Consider the following 18,484-nt stretch of genomic DNA (forward strand, 5'->3'; position numbering starts at 1 on the left):
TGTGGTGGTCTTGCAGGTCTTGGTGCCACCAGGAAATTTGTTTCTTGTTGCTGTCCAGTTGTGGTGACAGATCTCACTTTTGCTTAGAAAACAGCCATCTTCTTCAGGACATATGTCTCTTTTCTCCATGTTATTCATGCTTATGCTGAGCTGAGCCTCACCAGTCTCAGGGTGAGGCTCAGGCATCAGGGATGCTGCTGCTTTACAGAAAGTCCAAAAAATGGAGAGTTAGCTCAGCTGGTCTCTGAGCGGGGCAGAGGGAAGGCGGGGTGTCAGAGGGCCAAGGTCTGCTCCCATTTATGTGCATGTGTAATAGCCAGAGCGTGTTCTGGCTATTCTGCTGATTTCCTGATGGTTGCTCTGGATTTTTATTGCTTGCACTAAAAGAAGGGTCCGGTCTGTAGTTTGAACAGCTTAGGGGGAACACAGAGGAAAAAACCGGTTGTTGCATCAGTGTCTGAAGGAGAAATAACTCTGCCCGCTCTGCCAGGGCGTGCGATGGTTTCCTGGGGAGAACGGCTCCGTGCTGGCCGGGGCCTTGGCTCCAGCACCTGGCCGCTGTGCCCTGGCTGGAGGTGGCAGCTATGAGGTGTGGGTGCTGTCACTGCCAGGTGAAAAACACCCATTAAATTTTCACTCCAAGCTCCTCTCCACCCTGAAGCTCTGTAGACATGCCAAGATCACAGGTTTTGTTTTTTTTTTTCCCCTGTTACCAAAGCAGAGACTGACGTACCCAGTAAGTGTATCCAACAGGTCTCTTCTTTGCTCGTTGCTCCTTTCCAATACAACAAGGCCTCATTTGAAAAGTTCAGATTAGTTCTCTTCCTTTTTTTCCTCAGCTGGAAGCTTCCTTTTAAAACATTAATATCCATATTATTTTTTTCCCCTAGCAGGTTAATTAATACTTGATTCATCACCTCAAAAGCTAATGGATATTTATCCAGATCATGAAGGAAATGAATGCCTTCTATAAATAACTGCAGCAACCCTCGCTAGCGCTCACTGGCAACCCATCTTTATGCTCCTTCTTCTTCAGGAAACGAACTCTGCTCAGCTCTAGAGGACCTAATCCTAACCTTTTCCCAGGCTTGGTTTTGCACTGGCCTGGCTCGATGTTTTCCTACTTGAGCTTTACTTTATAAACATGGTGCCTTTTTCCGAGGGAAAAGGGCAGCGTTTGTGGAGAGAGACCCAGACAGCGTGGTGTAATCACTCCAGCCTGGCCAGCAAAGGCCATTTGAGACTTTGGGTGTTTTCGTGGGCTGGGAGGTCTCTGGCACTCTCCAAAACGTTCTTTAGTTTTGGCTATTGAAAAAAATATTGGAGAGCCCTTTCTGAGTTCCCATCTGCTTCAGATAAATGGTGTTTATTGTCTTTGTCTCTAGCTCTCCAGCTATTGTCATCGGTGACCTTAATTATGAGCATATTAAAAATCATGTCTAGTTTGTTGCTCACACGTGAAAAATTAAAAACTAATTATTTACTTTTACTGTTAACTTGTGCATTCCTCTCGGGTTCTGCTCTGCACCTGAGAGCATCTGACTGCTCGCTGGAGAAGAACATCCTTGTTGTCCACATAGTCTGCAAGGGCAGAAATAACTGGATGGGTACCAGGAAGCTGGACAAGGGGACCAAGGCGCACAGAGAGCTGCGTGTGGATGCTGGAAGCCAACCAAAGCACAGCCTGTTGTAAAGTGGTTCCTTGGCTTTTCCCACAACCCTGCCCATTGCTCACTGCTGCCTGTGGTGTGTCTACACCAGGTCTCACCACCTGCATCTCTGTTACCGGTCAAAAGCTGCTCTCATGTCTCCAGAGGGGCTGGGGGCTGCCAAGAGCTCTATGTGCTCATCCAGACCAAGGCTGGAAAATACTGCTGATGTCATTCCTAGGCTTCTGACCTCACTGCAGTAAAACCCAGTGGACAGCTTGTCCTGAGTTCTGCAGGGTGGACTTTTTGTCACTTCAGCAATGACACTTGTTTTGAGACAGGGTAAGGGGAACCAAATGAGCTTGCTCCTCCTGTGTTGCTCAGTCTCTTGGTTTTCATCGTAAGTGATGCAATTTGTAAAGCTGCCTCCAGGAAGCACCAGCCTCTGGGGTTGCACAATTGTGTAAAAATCTCAGCTTTTGTTCATTTTCCTGTCCCTCATGAAAATGAGATCTGAAAGCTTCAAGCACAAAGGAGCAGCTAGACATTTTCTATGATTGTTTTAAAAATCTATGCTGCTTAAGATGAACTTATGTTTTTTTCTTTTTTTTTTTTCAGGGACATTGGCTCATGAATTTTTAATTCTTGAGCTTGGCAGCACTGGATGAATTAGAAACAGAAAAACTGATTTTAATGAGTGTAAGATTAATGCAGATGAGCTTGGCTGAAACCGCAATCCAGCTGAGGAGAGAGGATTTTCTCACTTCACCTACCAGCTCCCTCCTCGGTGGGCTGTTACGTTGCAAGCATTACTGTAGCAGAACATATTCTCATCACTAGTCATTACCTGGGAGAGAGATGCTCATTAAACAGCTCGGTTTGTACAGCAAATCTTGCACGTTAACCCTTGGTGGCTGCCCTGGACCCTCGACAGCCCTGCAAGGTGGGCTGCGGCTCTTGAGTGTGCAAGCGGGGAAGAAGGAGGGTGTGGATGGATGTGAACTGATGGAGGAGAAACCTCCCTTGACTCTGGGACAGCGTCTGCTGGGTGGGAAGGAGAAGACTTTTGGCTGTTGCATGGAGCCACCACAGCTCCGAGCAAGGTCATGGTCTACACCTGGTGCCTATCCCTTGGTGGAGAGCTGTTGTTTTATTTGTTTGATAAAGTGTTTAGCACTCTGGGTTGTATAACTCACCGATATGAGGGAACTGGTGCCCCACAACACCCCTGCACTGGGCAGAGCTCTCCTGCTGCCCCGAGTAACCTGTTAGCTCAATGACTTGCTTTCCTACACACCTGAAATTAGATATTTGTATAGTGAGTGGTTTTATTACCTGAGCAATAAGGAAAGATGGGGGAGGCTGAGCTGAACTAATTTTATTTGATTCTGTGGGCAACTGGCAGTTTTATATCTCTGTTTTATTTTTTTATATGTTTTAATCAGGTAGTGCTTTCAGAGATCGCATCGCTGCAGGTTTTGCCTGCTTGGGCTGTTGAGCAAATGTAGCAGGAGAATTCATGAGCGGCATGTGATGAACCATAAATAATGAGCAGTCTCCCAGGAAAGCATCAGGGGACCACGGAGGAGAACTCTGGCCCGGCAGCTGGTGAGATTCCCGGCGACTCGTGCCCAGCTTTACAGGGACCCCCTGCCTGACTATGGCTAAGCCACCGTGGTCTGCTTCGATAGGAGGAGCCATGCAAGATGTGTTAGCATTCCCCAACCCAAGGGCTTCTTGGTGTCTGCATCACCCTTTGCATCCTTTGGGGATTAAAAAGATGGGACAGGCCGCTCAGCAAAGCGGTGGGACCGCAGGAGCAGACAGAGAGGGCGTTATCACGAGTCTGTTTTGCGGTCACAGTTTTGCAGATCTCGGGGGTCTAGTAGGGAAATCTGTGAGGGCAAAGGGGTGCCTGGAACAAAAGTGCTGTACCCCAAAATTAGAACACCCTAAAAGACAGCATCCAAAATAACAGCACACGCGCTTGCTCTTCCCAGGTGCTGGAGGGCCAAGGATGTCTCTGCGCTGGGGCTTGGGAACGCACAGGCGTGGGACTGCCCTGAAGTGGGAGGCACTTTTCTGAAAGCTTATCCTGAACTTTTAAAGGATTTTTTTTCAGCTTCAAAACCTGTATATTCTAAAGTAAAATTCCTCACGTTGTTAGCATCACTTTCAACCAGCAGCAATCATTAGATCCTGAGCCTGTTGCCAGCGGCAGCAGCAGTGATTTACCTTGTTTGCTGCAAGGCTAAAGGATGAGACAGTTTCTCCCTTTGCTGAGCTTCCCACGTTGCCTCTTTGCTCACGAAGAAGCAAAATTCCTTACAAAAATTGGGCTGCCACCACATCAGGAGACTGCCAACAACCGCCTCCAGGTGCGGCTGTCTTGGAATGCATTTAAAAACCCACCCTGAACGCATTTTTCCTCCTCTGCATTTTTCCCAATACATTCCCCCCCCCTCTCCAGCCTGAGCTCCTGGTGCTGGTTTGCAGGGATGGTCACGCTCTGCTACTGGCCCAGTGGCCAGCGGCATGTCCCGTGCCAGAGCAACCTGTCCTCATCCTGCCAAGGTGCTTTGTTCGCTGTGCTCAGTTTTGTTCCTCTGCTAACCCCGTCATGCTGCTCCTATTTTTAATACCAAGGGCTAAACCCGCCTCTCCGCTGCGTCTCGCACGCGTTGCGAGCGGCACAAGGTATTAAGTTGAGCATGTCTGTGTTTAGCACCTGCCAGGCGGCTCCCGGTGAGGAATGCATCAGCTTTTCTGTGTCGCCAGCCCCAAATTACAGCGTTTCTTCTTCCTCCGTGGGAGATGTCTTCTGAACTGGCTGAAATGACAGCGCCAAATTCTCCCCGTGCGACAGAAGGTTGGTGTTTTATTTTTTTTTTTTTGGTTGCACTGAAAAGCAGCCTCTGAAGTGAGTTTAATTAATCCCAGTGCTAGAAAAAAGGAGGAGATGCAAATGCAGTTGTGTCCTGGCGTCGGCCCTGGTTTGGTTTGGTGCAGGCAGCATTGAGCTGCAGCTTAAGGGGAACCCCCCACCCAAGGGTGCTCCTGAGGAACGTGGGTGCCAGTGAAATGTACAGCACGTTTTTTCCCCTTATAGCACAACAATTCCTTTTATTTTTTCCTGGGATCAATTTAAAATTTGTGCTTTGTTTTCTTTTAAAATTTTTGTAGGGCTTTTATTGCCATGACAGAGATACCAGGGTGGAACATCTGATCACTGGAACAAACACATCCCAAAATAAAGGGTTTGCACATCCTGTTTTTAAAGCTGGTCTTGCGAAGTGTTCAAAAACTTTTCTATTTAGCTAGCATTTCAGTGTCCATAAATGGCCTAAACTTCTCCCAGCTATTGTTAGTGGCAGTATCTATAACTCAGTGGCTGTGAAGAATAAATAAATACATGAAGTAAAACACAATGGCTCAGCTACATTCCCCGGTGTTATGGATAGGATGCTAGCCTGGGATGCAAGACTGGGGGAGTGTAGTGTCTTCACAGCTTCAGTGATGTGTTCTGAGCGCCTCAGTCAGGACACTGGTCCCCAGTCGTCCCCACTGAAATTGCTGGAAAAAGGCCCAGTGCTGTGCTGGAGCAAGCATCCCTCTGGGTTGCCAGGTCAGGATGTTCACAGCATCTTGCTGACGGCAGGATCAAAGCAGCTTTTACAGTCTTACCAGACTCAGGGGCTCCCCAAGGGCACCGCAGCATCCCTGCTCAGAGCTCACAGGAATTGCTCTGCCTTTTGAGGTGCTCCACCTGGAGCCGTGCTGGAGAAGAGCAATTTATCCATGCTTTCTCCTGAGGTTCCTTAAACAAGTAGCACACACACATTTAAAAATGGCTTTATTAGACTCTTTGAGTTGATTTCTAGAGACCCAACCTCAGAATAAATCCACATACTCTCAAAAACCCCGTTAATATCTGCAGCATGGGGCCAAGACTCCATTTGCACCCCTGAGGGAGTCATCCTTGTGGCAACCAGCCCTGAGCTGCTGTGGGGTTGGATCAGAACTCTGGGTCAACGTAGAAACCGTGACGGTCTCACTCCTGCAGCAATCAGTCTGTGCTGGGACCTGTCGAGGCCCACGTGTGTTATCCCTCCTATGTGCATGGCCGATGGAGAGGAGGAGGTTGGCACCCAACACTGTCCCAGACAGTGACGGTGGAGCTATCAGATCCTGTCCCCACCCGCCAGGAAAGGAAAACTTGCTGTGAAATGTTCTGCTTTGCAGCACTTTGCCTTTGATTAATGAAGAGCAGCCGGAGAAGGGAACTGGCCCTGTGCCATCATGTACCGGAGAATTACATCTTCTTTGGCCGGATGATGGGTTCCTTCTGCTTTTGAGAGAAAGAAGCCCCATGGCCACGTCAGCCACTGCCCGTGGGCTTCTGCGTGGAGAGAGTGCCACTTGCTGTCGGGTTGGGGAGTCAAGATGTGCTCCGGCCACACGCTGAGCTGTGGTTAGTGTGGTACCCATCCTGCTGCCACCAGGAGGAAGCCCCAGAAGGTAAATGCTAATTTATGCTGCATACGGTCCCTATTAGACCCTGCACTGAGCAGTCAGTAACACAGTCACGTGTGGATTCTGCTGGGTTTTACTGACTGTGAAAGTGGGGAATAGTCCAAACATATCCATAAAAGATCAGGGTCGGGCGCTTCATTACTGCGGTGGGTTGGGAGCGTTTCCAGGGGGAGGCATGTGTTGGGCTGGTAACAAGCTCTCCTTTGGCACAGGCGGAGTGCTGAACGGGTGTGAAAACTGGAGGCTGAAGGCAGCAGATGGGAGAGGTGAAAAGGAGGGTGTTTGCAGCTGGGGGTACCAGGGTGCCCGAGGCAGTGCATGCCGCAAGGGACCCGCGGCAGGAGGATGCTGCGTGGTGGGTCTCAGCCCGCCCAGGAGGTACAGCAACCTGGAGGCTGCGGGGACAGGAGAGGATAGCAAACCCCTCCTAACCTCATGGAAGAGGTTGAAGTGGACGTTGAAGGATCCTAGCAGCAGTTTTCAGGTGATGCCGTGCACAAGACTGACTTAACACCAGCTGGTGGGGGTGGGTCTCGTGGACTGTTTTTCAGTCTCACCCAAGCACTTCTCCCACCCAGATTCCATGTGGTGATGCTGTGCTGAGGCCAAACATGACATGACATGAGCCAAACCATGACAGGAGCTCGGGGATCTGCAAAGGTAGAGAGTTAAAAGGCGCTTGGGACTTGTTTTCCAGGCAGGTTTATGGGATGTTGCTTTAGCCTCACCCTCTCTGTTTACTGCAGGGCAAAAGTGGCCTCAAAATTGGTCCATTTGTTTCTTGTGGCTTCTGACGTTGGTCTGGCAGCAGAAAGGCTGGAGCATTGGACCTGTGGCTGTGTTTTTTTCCAATGGATTTGGGAAGCGAGTGACTAATGTCATGGTAAACAAATGGGGCCGGGCGTGCCACACTGCTCAGCATCCCGCTGCTGGCAGCATCCATGGTGGGATGGGCTGGTGGCAGCTGGTGGCCTGTTCTTCATTTGGGAACAGATTAAAATAACAACGTGAGGAGCAAGCGAGGCACTCTTGGTGGGTCTCACTGCATTGCCATCTTCCTGTGCTGCAAAAATAATGGAATAGGGATGTGTCCCCAGCTCCCTCCTTAGCACCTCCTGAGCCCTGGGCCAGCCAGAGCACTGTCCTCTCTCAGATCCCAGCAGATGCTGTGACCCTCTCACTGCAAGGACTTGCAAGGCGCAGCACAGAGAAGTTAAAATGTCAAATTCCAAAGGAAAAGACGTGGTTCTGCTTTAGTCTGGCTGCATGTGGAAGAGCCTTCCCTGGCTCTTGCAGAAGGGCTCCTCTCTCCTGGAGTTAGTCATGCAAAAAAGATTTCAGGAGGGTCTGCTGGAGTCTCTCCCACTGTGTGCATTTGTACCGCAGTAATAGTCATTACTGGCTGCAGTTGCAGATTTTTCCGTTATTAGGGATAAGATGTGCACGTGTGCAGGCCCCCTCCTCCTGTGTGCAGATGCTGGCTGGTCCTGCCCTTCGGTGGTGTACGGAGCAGTCCGTGTGCTGGGGCAGCACAGGAACAAGGAGAGTCCGTAAAAATCTGTCCTAGATTGATTGCCAGCTTTCTCTTGGGAGAAAACATATCTCTGGTGCCTGAAAAAGCCCCTTTGTGACTTATGACTTCAGCAGAGTTCATCTGAGGGAAGTCCTTATGAAGGAAGAGATAAAGAAGGGCACTGCAGTTTTTCTACACGTGGTTTTTTTAGACCCAGCTTCTAAAAAATGCAGCGGGGTCCAAGGCAAACACTGGGCAGCAGCGGAGAGAGCAGCCTGGAGTTGGGTTTTCATTCTTCACTAACAGGGGACAAAACCGTGTGGAGTGCTGATAATTAGCAGGGCTTGAATTCTTGCATTTCTGTTGAAAGTGGATGGTTGTCTTGGCACAAATGCCCCTGGCAGTGCTGGTGGAGGCTGTAGAGAGCACAGCACTGCAGGGCTATGTGGTCACTACTTCTTCATACCTACTGCTACGGGCAAGCTTTAACACCCCGATGTATGCCGCAGACGAGACTAAGAGGAGGCAGGGAGGTTGGTGCATGAGCGTGAGGGAAAAATCCCCCTTCTCCAACGTTTGTCCTGGCTGCAGACGTGGGAACTTCAGCATGAACACCTACAGGCAAGTCTCCAAGAAAACATCCCCGACTTCCAGCACCTGGGGAGGTGAGAAAGAGAAGCTGGAGGTGACTGCAGGGTTCAACCCTGTAGCTGTGGGAAAATTGAAGTCTGATATTTGTGGCTTCATCAGATCCAGATTTTGAGCATTCTAATTCACTCTAATAGCTACATAATGAAAAGAGCCGAGCAAGAAGCTATCATGACAGCTTCATGAAGCTGGCTGGACACCTCGGACCGGCAGTCTAAATCCAGTCCCATCTTCCCCCTGCAGCAGATAACCTGAGCTGCTCATTACTGTTGTCCTACCTGAGGGCATAAGCCTAGGGAGGCAGAAAGCCCCGACCAGTCAAGCTTCTGCCTGGAACTGTTTGCTTTGGATCATTACTTATTTATTTCTTTTTACACCCATCTTCCAGCAGAATTAAGGACAGTAATGGCCAGAGCCCTGTAACACTGCTTGCAGAGTCTTAAAATGCTTTATGCTCATTGCAGTTCTCATTCTTACAGCACCTTTGGGAAAAGAGGCAACATTCAAATGCCCGTTTTACAGCACCACGCACTCAGCTCTGCTGAAAAATAAATCCTTGGTAGTGTTGGTTCTGGAAACAAAATATGAATATATGTGAATTGTACATATCCAATCTCATTGCAGTGAGCTCGGGAAGGTGCAATTATTCTTATTTTTATGCTCATATGTGATTTAGAGTGACTAATTGCTGAGAATTCCTCCCTCCTAATTGTCTGCAAAAGGAGTGATTTCAAAGCACAATAATTGTGGCCACTGCCAACAGGAATAGGAGATGAAAGCAACTCCTATTACCTCCAAATGGCCCCACATGTGTTCCTTGTCTATAGCAACAGACACAGTTTGTACCGGAATAATGCATCGACTATATATTTAATCTTTCACCCAAGAATCTAAAATTGCTTCCCGATGAAGGGTTAGCTGAAGGATCCCCACACAGCCCTGATTAGATAGGCAAGAAGACATGCAAGTTGCAGAACACCCCAGCTTTGTAGCACTGGGAGGGCAGAATGCCGTACTGTGATTGTTCTCTGTGAGGAAATTATAGCTGGAGGAGCTGGGAAGGGACAAGTAGGTCAAGCCCGCTCTTTTGAAGCTGCTTTGGACCCATTACAGTGATGCTACAGCCTCCTGCTCTGAGCTTGGTGCGGTCAGTAGCCAAACGAGGTAGTTTAAAGGCTGCTGGGTGGCTTTCTGTGTGGCTCTGCAGAGAAAAGAAATACCCTCAGAGAAAGGGTGTCTAAAGGGAGGGTTGCAATGCCATGTGGGGACAGGCAGCTGTGCTGGGACTACCAGCCCAACAGAAAATCAATTGCTAAGAAGGCTTTTCTGCTAAGATCTGGGGTGGCCCAGGAAAGGGGACTGGCAGTGGAAATGTTTGGGAGCCACCACTTTCAAGTCTGCAGGGGCCACAGACATCTTATGCCTCCTCCGGGTGTGGGCCACCTCCAGCCCTGCAGGACCGGCGGCATCGTGATGGGGAGCATCCATCGCAGGGTCCAGCGGTGCCACCTGGGGCTTTTGGAGACCTAATTCCCAAATACCAGCTTCCCTTCTGTGTTCACAGCCCCTGCCGCTGAGCCAAGAGACCCAGAGATAACCAGCGCTGTGGGGCAGCACTCAGCACGGGTCCTGGCAGCAGCTGGATACGATGCCTTGAGCTTCACCCATGTCTACCCCAAAAATGCTTGGCTGGGCTGTCACATTCAGCTCCAGGGGTGCACAGCACAATCCCCCCTCCAGTGATGGGGAGATTCAGGGGTCTGCAGTGATCAAAGCACTTCACAACGCAAAAAGCACAGGCAAAGCCTCCTCGGCCATGTTGTCCACTGGTGTTCTCAAGCCCAGCCCAGCCGGGGCCGGTGCTGTGCTGCTGACCTGGCCAGGCAGAGATGTCAAGGGAAGTAAATTTTTCAGGTCTTTTTCACATTCTCAGCTTGCGACTGAGTTATCAACCATTGTTACCTTCACATCTCTGGCAGATCAAGAGAGGACCGCTGCATTAGTTCTGTGTCACCAAGGAGAGCTTAAATATTGTGATTAAAAAATTCCAGTCTCGCATAGTCTACTCAGACATGCAGGAGGAGACCTTTGCAATTAGATTCCCTGTGCGCCGGCAGGAGGGCAGAGGTTCCTCCTTTTTTTTTCTTTTCCATGACTATATTCTTCTGTGATTTTAGAGCAGCAGGGAAAAAAAAAAAAAAGCCTGTTTGATTTTTTTCATTACGCTAAGCCTGGTTTTACTTTCTGATTGCCAAAGCATGATAAATGGAACAGAGATTACCTAGAGATTTTCAAAGATTTGCTTTCAAATTTTATTTTTCCTGAGCCTCATTAAGCCTGCAGGTTTTATCTACACTTTGTTCTTACGGTAGAGTAGCATTGCCATATATTAATAACCATATTTTTTCATTTGAAATTAAAACCAGATAGAGGCTTCTCATGCTTTGCTTTCAAATCCTATTTTAAAAAATATTGATCATGTGTGTGTTGTTTTTCTTTTCCTCTGACCCTGCTGGCTCTGTAAAGGACAGTCACGAATGAAATGCTTTCAGTCCTGGATCTCTGTGCATTACTGGGTGCAGTTTTGTAGATTTAGCGACAGATTTTAGAAGGTATAATGTACAGATAAAAGAAAAATGTGGTTTCCAACAGAGAGACAGAGAAGGAAAATAAGATTTAAAAGCAGAAGCTGTACAATTAGGGGGTACAGAGCAGCTCAGGCATGATAAGATAGCTGGTGATGTGCTTAGGCGCATCTTTTGGGACCTAAATGCTATTGACAGCTTTTGTCCTCCATGACTTTGGGAGAAACGGCCAAAAACCACCTCATGGCTGAGAGCCCCCAGGCACAGCCCGTGTGATGCTCTCTAGGAGAGGTCTGGAGGAGGGTGGCAGGGACCGGGCATGAGGACAAGATGGGACACACACACACAAGCCACCCTAACATACCTGATGGTGTTTCTTCTGCCGGAGCCAGGAGAACTGACCCACCTTCTGGGTTTTCCAGGTGTACATCTTCCTCTCTCTGTGCCCATCCATGAGCCCCCAGAGGTCTTGGGGCAGCTGGAAGATGTGACAAAAGCTCTCCTGGTGCCACCTATGTGGTGTGGGAAACAGCTTCCTCATGCACCTGGGGATGGTGTGACAGTGCAGGAGCTGGCTGTATCCTCCGAGGTCCAGGGGAAGGTGCTGGAGATACAAGGCCCAAGACAAGTTTGTCTGTTGATGCCTTGCCTTGTTATCATAGGAGTGGGAAACGTGGGTGCACAGAGTAGGGTGAGGACAGACCACCCTTAGGGTGCCACTACAGCAACCCCAGCCATGCCGGGAGCACCATGACCTGGTGCCAAGGCGAAGCCCTTCATTCTGAGACCAACCCAGACCTGTCTCCAAGGCTCCAGGTTCTCCTCGTGACTTTCTCCTCCAGACGTGACCCCAGGAGCTTTGCTTGAACTGGAAAGCAGCTCATTTGGAAAGGTTTTCTGTAGTTCCTCCAGACCCACTCAACAAGCTCTAATAATAACTTACTGCCTTTCTATTTATAAATGAGAACAGCAGTGAGGAGCTCGGCTCACACGGCTGAGGCCACCGCAGCCCCGCTGCTCCCACACCAGCCACGGCTCTCACCCTCTGCCATCGAGCTGTCCTGCCAGGGCCCCAGCAGCCCTGCCACCATGCATGGGAAAGGGCATTTCCCAGAGCTCTTGTCTTTGGGTACATGCACATAATTTTTTATTTTTTGCTTGTTGACAAGGGAATATTTTCTTTTTCAAAACAGGGATTGTTTTTGTAGCAGCTCCTACCCCATTTTGTAAAACAAACATTTCCCAAGTGCTTGATATTTCAGATGATGTTGTTGTTACTGGAACATCAGTGAGAATATCAGAAAACATATTTCTTCGTGAAGTCTGGGGATTTTGTGCTGCCTGTCTCCCAGCAGCCAGATGTGACAGAGAGGACCGATGGATCCTTTTGACCAAGCCAGCTGGATGTGGCCCATGTTGGGGCTGAATTGGAAAAGCATTTGGGTTTAGACTGACATGCAGTAGCCCAAGGCTAGCTCTCGCCCAGCCTGCAGGCAGGAGGGGAGCAGCACCTCCACTTCAGCTGTGTCAGCTCGAGCCCAGGCTCGAGTCAGGCTGAAGCTGTCTTTGCTGACTCCAGTCTCATGGGAACTGGGTACCTGCTGCCGGTTCTGGTTCTACCCTCAGCGTTGCCTCTGCTCCCCTTCCCGACAGCTCTGGGCCCTGTACCTGCACTTCTGGGGGAGGCTAGAAAGAGTTTTCCCTCTAATACTTCCTCTCACTATCCCCGTACATGCAGGATGCCAGATTTGATGAAAATGTGCTGAGCTGTTCTGACAAATCCTCTGTTCCTAAGCAGATAATAACCAGAAAATCTTCCTAAATAAATCCTGGTTTCGGATCTATGCCTACACTTGTTATTCTTTTCGTACCAATTAACTGCTCCTTCTTGCCCTGAATTGGGGGCATCCTCGGCCCCTCAAAGTAGAAAGGGGGCACAGATTTATGGCCGCTGAAGTCAACATGGGACTGAGTGGAGTTTTATGACCGTAAAAAATAAGAGTTTGATTTGGCAGCATTAATGCACAAGCGACCAGAAACACTCTCCTGAGCTGAGCAGGGATTAGAGGTTGCAGATAGCTATAATCCCAAACTGCAGCGGAAAGTGCTGGGATACCTTTTCATCCTATGTGCAATGAAGCTGGCACATGGATCTGGCCTGGAGGAGAGAAAAGGAATATATTAGAATAATACCTGTTTACTTCTCTCCCTTCAGCATCAAGGTGATATACTTGATAATGAGATGTTCCCCTGGCAAAGAGGACTCTTGGGCTCCATCTGCCCCCATCTCAGACCAGGTCTGACATTGCTGGGAAGTTGAACAAACAAAACTTCCTCGGGGAGGTTCCCGGCGGACACGTTGAAGAAGTGAACATCCCTGCTAGCGGTGGCTGCTGCATCCCTGTGGCCACCAGCCACATCCACAGCATCTCTGGTCCAGCTTTTCAACCTCCTCCTTCCATCTGCAAAGCCTCGGCCTGCGCCCAAAGCCTCTGGCAGGCAGAGCAGAGCTGCAGAACAAGACTCTCGCTCATAAGAGAGGCAGCGGTGCCACCTTCAGCGCAGAGCAGCCGGGCCTGGGGGCTGAGCCCCTCTCCCAGCAGCCAGGGGCTCTCCTTGGGAAGCAGGGCTGTCCCTTGGATGGAGGCCTTGCACAGAAAATTGGAAATATTCTGATGAAAGATTCTGCTGTTGTTCTAAGTTTTCCCTAAGAAACGGGAAACTCTGAGAAGCTCTTTTTCTCTGAGTGACATAGCATTACCTGATGAGTTTTCCTCAGATTCAGCCCAATCCTCTTCACCTCCCACATTTCTGCCTCTGCAGCCTGTGGTCCCACGTGGGGAGCACTCCTCCCTTGCTGATGCTCATAAACCACGGCCCTGGGACAGGGGCATCACTGGCATCTCGGTAGTTGCCTGGGAAATTAAGGTATAAATTGGTCTTGCACCAGAGTCCTAAATGTCTTCCAGGCTGTGCGTGATTCAGTCTTTCACTGCCCTCATCTCTCATAAATGCTGTCTCTAATGCAGCCACCACACAGTGACAATGTAGTAGGAGCCACATTTCTTGAGGGTTAGGGAAGTATTTGAGTGAAAAAGTGATCCTGAGCAGGCAGGTTGGGGTGCTCTGCGTGCCCGCCTGCCTGGAGCAACGCGCTGAGCCAGGACCATCCCCTGGCGCATCATCGGAACAATCTTAAAAGTTATTTTTTACGCAGCCCTTTCTCAGGCCCAGGCCCTATGATCCCAGCAGGTATTTTGCTCCTACCCTTGCTTCAGGACTTCAGCTCACCCCCAGGCCACCCACCCCTGGACTCACACCCCTTTGTGCGTGGCAGCACGAGGTGGGGGGGTCAGTCCCAACAACACCCTCCCTGTCTCAGCCTGCGAAGTGTCAGCGAAGGGTGACCTCGATGCAGGGCACAGAGGGTGAGGGATGCCATGGGGCAGCATGGATGATGATGGCGAGGGACGGGGGGCACAGCTGGCCTTACCCTCCCTTGGCTGGCCCAGCACCTTGGGAGATGGGAGCAGGATAACTGGGTTGCAAAAAAAATCCTGCAGCTGCGCAGCTGCCTCTGCCTGGTTGCTGGGGGAGGCAGGGGTGTCCCCGGGGTGTTTCGGGGGGGGTGGTGTTTCGGAGCAGGAGACCCAGCCGTGCAGCTCTGCGGTGTCACCAGGAGGTGGCACAGCACGCATGGAGATGCTGCGGGGACGCGCAGCCTGCGCCAGGCGGGCGGGGACCGCGGAGCCACCGCGCAAAGGGGAGCGCAGTGATTCATTAGGGCAGTTCCAGGAAAGAGAAGAAAAGCCTCGCATCTTCTTTCTCGGAAACCCATTGTGCAAAAATCCTTTCACATGGTGGGGGGGGGAGAAAAAAAAAAAAAAAAAGGCACAAACCCCACATTTTATTTGGAGAGAAGGGAAAAAATGAGCACATTCCTCTGCCTTTGAAAACACGCAGCTGTCAGGACAGCCACTGTCTTGTGTCCCCATGGCCTTTCCGCATGAGCTGACTCCTGTTCCTCTGCCTGGTGCCCTCATTCACTGCTCTAATAGCCCATCTGTCAGCACGTTCCTCAGGGAAACTTCATTTATGGCTTATATCATATTAATAGTCAGCAGCTCGCAGAGATTTTTCCTGCAGAAGCAGACCCAGGAGGTCTCTGTGGCTGAGCCAGGACAGTTCGTGGCCCCCGAACCTCCCCCCTTGCAGGTCTTGATTTACAGATTCCCAGGTGGGATCAAATGCATTTTCCCCAAAGGAAAGGTTTAGTCCCTCTTCCCTTGTGGGAGCAGTCTTTAGGCACCTGTGTCTGAGGTGATACAGCTGGAAGTGGCAAACTAGCACGTTTTTCTAAACTTTGTCAATTTTCCCTTTTTAGCAAAGGCAGAACAGTGATGTGGAAGGAAGAAATCAGCCATTACAGGCCAGAAGAAATATTTGCTTTCAATAAAATGTTAACCTCCAGCACTTCTGCTAGGAACATTTCATTTCAAGAAAATTATTGTCTATATTTCACCTGAATTTCACCACTTAGCCCATGCCCAATTTGTAACAAAAAAAAAATCTGATTTCTTCCCAGAAAAGAGTTCCTTCCCTCCCAATTTTCCCTTCTTGTGTTTACACATCAAAAGTTAACTGGAAGAGTTAACAGTGACTTAATGGGGTCCTGAGAAAATAGGGACCAAGCGCCTCCTTTGGCTGCTTGTTGGGGTCGTTTGGGCGAAGGAGCACACGGACAGGGCAAGTGGCTGCTGCTCCTTCCCCAGCTGCTCCCCAGCTCAGGGGTCCCCTAAGCTGGAGGGACTTTAGCAGCTCCCCATTTTTCTTGCATGAATTTTTCCAGGTGCTTCATAAAGCCATCTCAGCTTTTAGTTTTCACAACTTCCTCGTGGATGCAGCTACCTTCATGTCATGCCTGCCAACCTCAGGCTGGCAGAGTCAGTGCAGGGCACCGCCGTGGAGGGCATACGGGGGGGGACACGGAGCTGCTACTCAGAGAGTCCCCATCTGTTTCCTCCTGTAACTGCTACAGCCAGTCTTCCAGGAAAGCCCCAGGACAGTAGATAGATGTTCTGCAAATGCAGGAAATCAGATGTAGATGTTGTGCAATCATTTGCTTACCGGAGCCCATTTCTCGCTTGTCAGTCCCTTGTGAGAGGCAATTACAAATCCTCGTGTGAAATGCGGTATAGCCCTGCTACAGAACGTTGGCAGGAGTCTTCTGTCCTATCCTGAGAGAGAAAAAACCATAGTGGTTTCAAGGCCAGTTATTTTTCAAATAAAGCAAAAAAAAGAAACTCTTGCTTCTTTTTGTTGTTGTTTCTTAATTCCTACTTAGCATCCTGAAAACCCTTTAGAGGATTTGCATTTAGAACATGAAATGAATTTCTCAGAGTGAGGCCAAAGAAAACCAAGGTGCGGGGGTGGAGGAAGCTGTGGCCCGTGCCAGCAGCCAGCGCCAGCAAGTAGAAATCCTCAGCTGCCTAAGGTGAGGCCGAGCACTGCCTCAAAAACTCTCACATCCTCTGCACTTGCTTTAAAGTCAGATAATAAATGTTTGCTAGGACTGGGAACATAAAGGAACATTTCCAGGGCAGCCCTGTGCAGACCTTGCCTCTTATTCCATCTGTGGATACAGTACTTAAATAGCTGAAGAAATCTAAAAGAGATCATTTACAACTCAATCCTAACTACTACTTCACAACAGGGAGTCGCTGCTCTCAGTTACCTCCTCAGAGACCTGCTGAGCCTGATGTGTGGTTGTTGGAGGCTGGGATCCCACCAGGGTCTGGGGCAGGTGATGGTGGGCAAAAATATCTTCTTTCACATGGCTGGATGGGAAGGAAGATGTCTTAGGTCATCTTGGCAGTTTTTGTGGTTGGAGGAGCTGGTGGCTGGGCTGGCTCCTGGCTCTCAAGGCTGTGGGACACGGAGCGAGAAGACTTGCAAAGAAGAAAGTTGCTCAAAGTGAGGGCTGGGCTGATGTGGCCACCTGCAAGAGAGCTGATTATTTGTAGGCATTCTAGGTTCCTATAGCTGCATGCATTTACCTGGGAGAGAGAAGGTTGCTGATGGTAGTGACAATTCTTCCAGCAAATCCACGATATTTTACTGCCACAATGATGCAGAAGGACCTGCTCCAGCGTGCCCCAAATCCATGGGAAGGATTTGCCTTTGGCATCTGGGCTCCCACTGACATCCATCAACCACCTCTGACCCAACCCAAGTCCTTTCCAGGAACACTGATTACTGGACTAGATGTCTTCTGATATTTTCAAATAGCCAAAATTAATTCTGAAAAACATATGTCTTCATACCAGTGGCATCTAGAGACACACAGTAATGTTTCTAGCTCAGCTGCTGCACAGCCCATGCCCTTCCTTACCTGTCCATAAATCACCATCTGATGTCCGTGCCAGGATAAAGATGCACAGGGACAAACTGGACACCTTCATTTTGCCTAGAACATAAGTTCATGAACTTCTGTTATCATTCAAGCATGATCTAATTGAAACATCATGACTTGCACAATCATCTCCTTCTCTGTCTCCCTCTTCCACTCTTTTAAAAAATGTTTCCTGCTTTTTCCAGCTGGACAAGCTATCCTTCTGCCTGCTTTGAAGTAAATATTTTGTTGGGTTTGGCTGCTGTCACAGCCACACATAGTCTTCTGCCTGATATTTTATCCATCTGCTGCTAAAGAGAATATTTTGAGCTGAGAGTCTCAAAAGGGTTTTGAGGTGCTGAGTAGAATTAGGGAGTACCAATGCAAGAGAAAAATCTTCTCGGCTTTAACATGTGTAGTAATTCAAGCTGAAATGCCTTAAAAATTAAATACTCTGAGAGATGCTCGTTACGACATGCTGGTACTCACGTGCTGCAAACTGGAGAGCGTACGCTGGTTTGCATTAGCTGAGGACCTGATACACCCTGTTCACCCCCCTCCACATGCAGAGATGTAATCCAACACTGATTTCCTCTTTTGTCTCAAGTGAATGGAAAAAGAGAATTGGCCTCCCGTGCCATCGAGGTTGCCAACATCTGCCTTGCCTCATTTCTTCTGCTTGAAGAACATCTGGCTCTGCTCTGGGACAGCCATGTTTGGCCACATGTGTTGTACGGGAATGAGCTGTGCTCGCTGTGACAAAGCCTCTCGCAGGTCTGCTGGCTGGAGGACGGCCTCTGCCCAGCTGGAGATGCTCACTGCCCTCGTGGCATGGGAGATGTCTTCATGGTGCCTTTCCTTCCACAGCAGACACAAATAACGTTCTGTTTGATGCTGGTCTCGTCTCCTGTTTTGCCTTTTTTTTTTTCCCCCCCCTGTGTTGCTCTGAACAAAAGATGGGCTTTGTTCAGTTGAGCTACAAGATCTGGGGGTGCCTGCCTGGGAGAAAGCACGCATGGCCGTGGCACTGCTGCTGTGGAGAGGGGTTACAGGAGGGGCTGCGAGGAGCTGCACGGGGCTGGAGTATGTTTCCTTTACCCCGGGGGTGTCTGTGGGCAGGACACCATCCTGTAGGCCACTGCAGGCAGCGCTGCTACTGGCTTCC

General features: G+C 49.5%; 1 long non-coding RNA gene across 1 annotated transcript; it reads left to right on the forward strand.

The window, feature by feature from the left end:
- Positions 1–2,010: 2,010 nt before the first annotated feature.
- On the forward strand, positions 2,011–6,033 carry LOC141932880 (uncharacterized). The gene is made up of 4 exons (XR_012625950.1): positions 2,011–2,592; positions 3,095–3,257; positions 4,375–4,518; positions 5,892–6,033. It is a non-coding gene; the product is annotated as an uncharacterized LOC141932880 (long non-coding RNA).
- Positions 6,034–18,484: the final 12,451 nt, after the last annotated feature.

The sequence above is a fragment of the Strix aluco genome, chromosome 21, assembly GCF_031877795.1.
Source record: "Strix aluco isolate bStrAlu1 chromosome 21, bStrAlu1.hap1, whole genome shotgun sequence".
In the NCBI taxonomy this organism is placed as follows: Eukaryota; Metazoa; Chordata; class Aves; order Strigiformes; family Strigidae; genus Strix; species Strix aluco.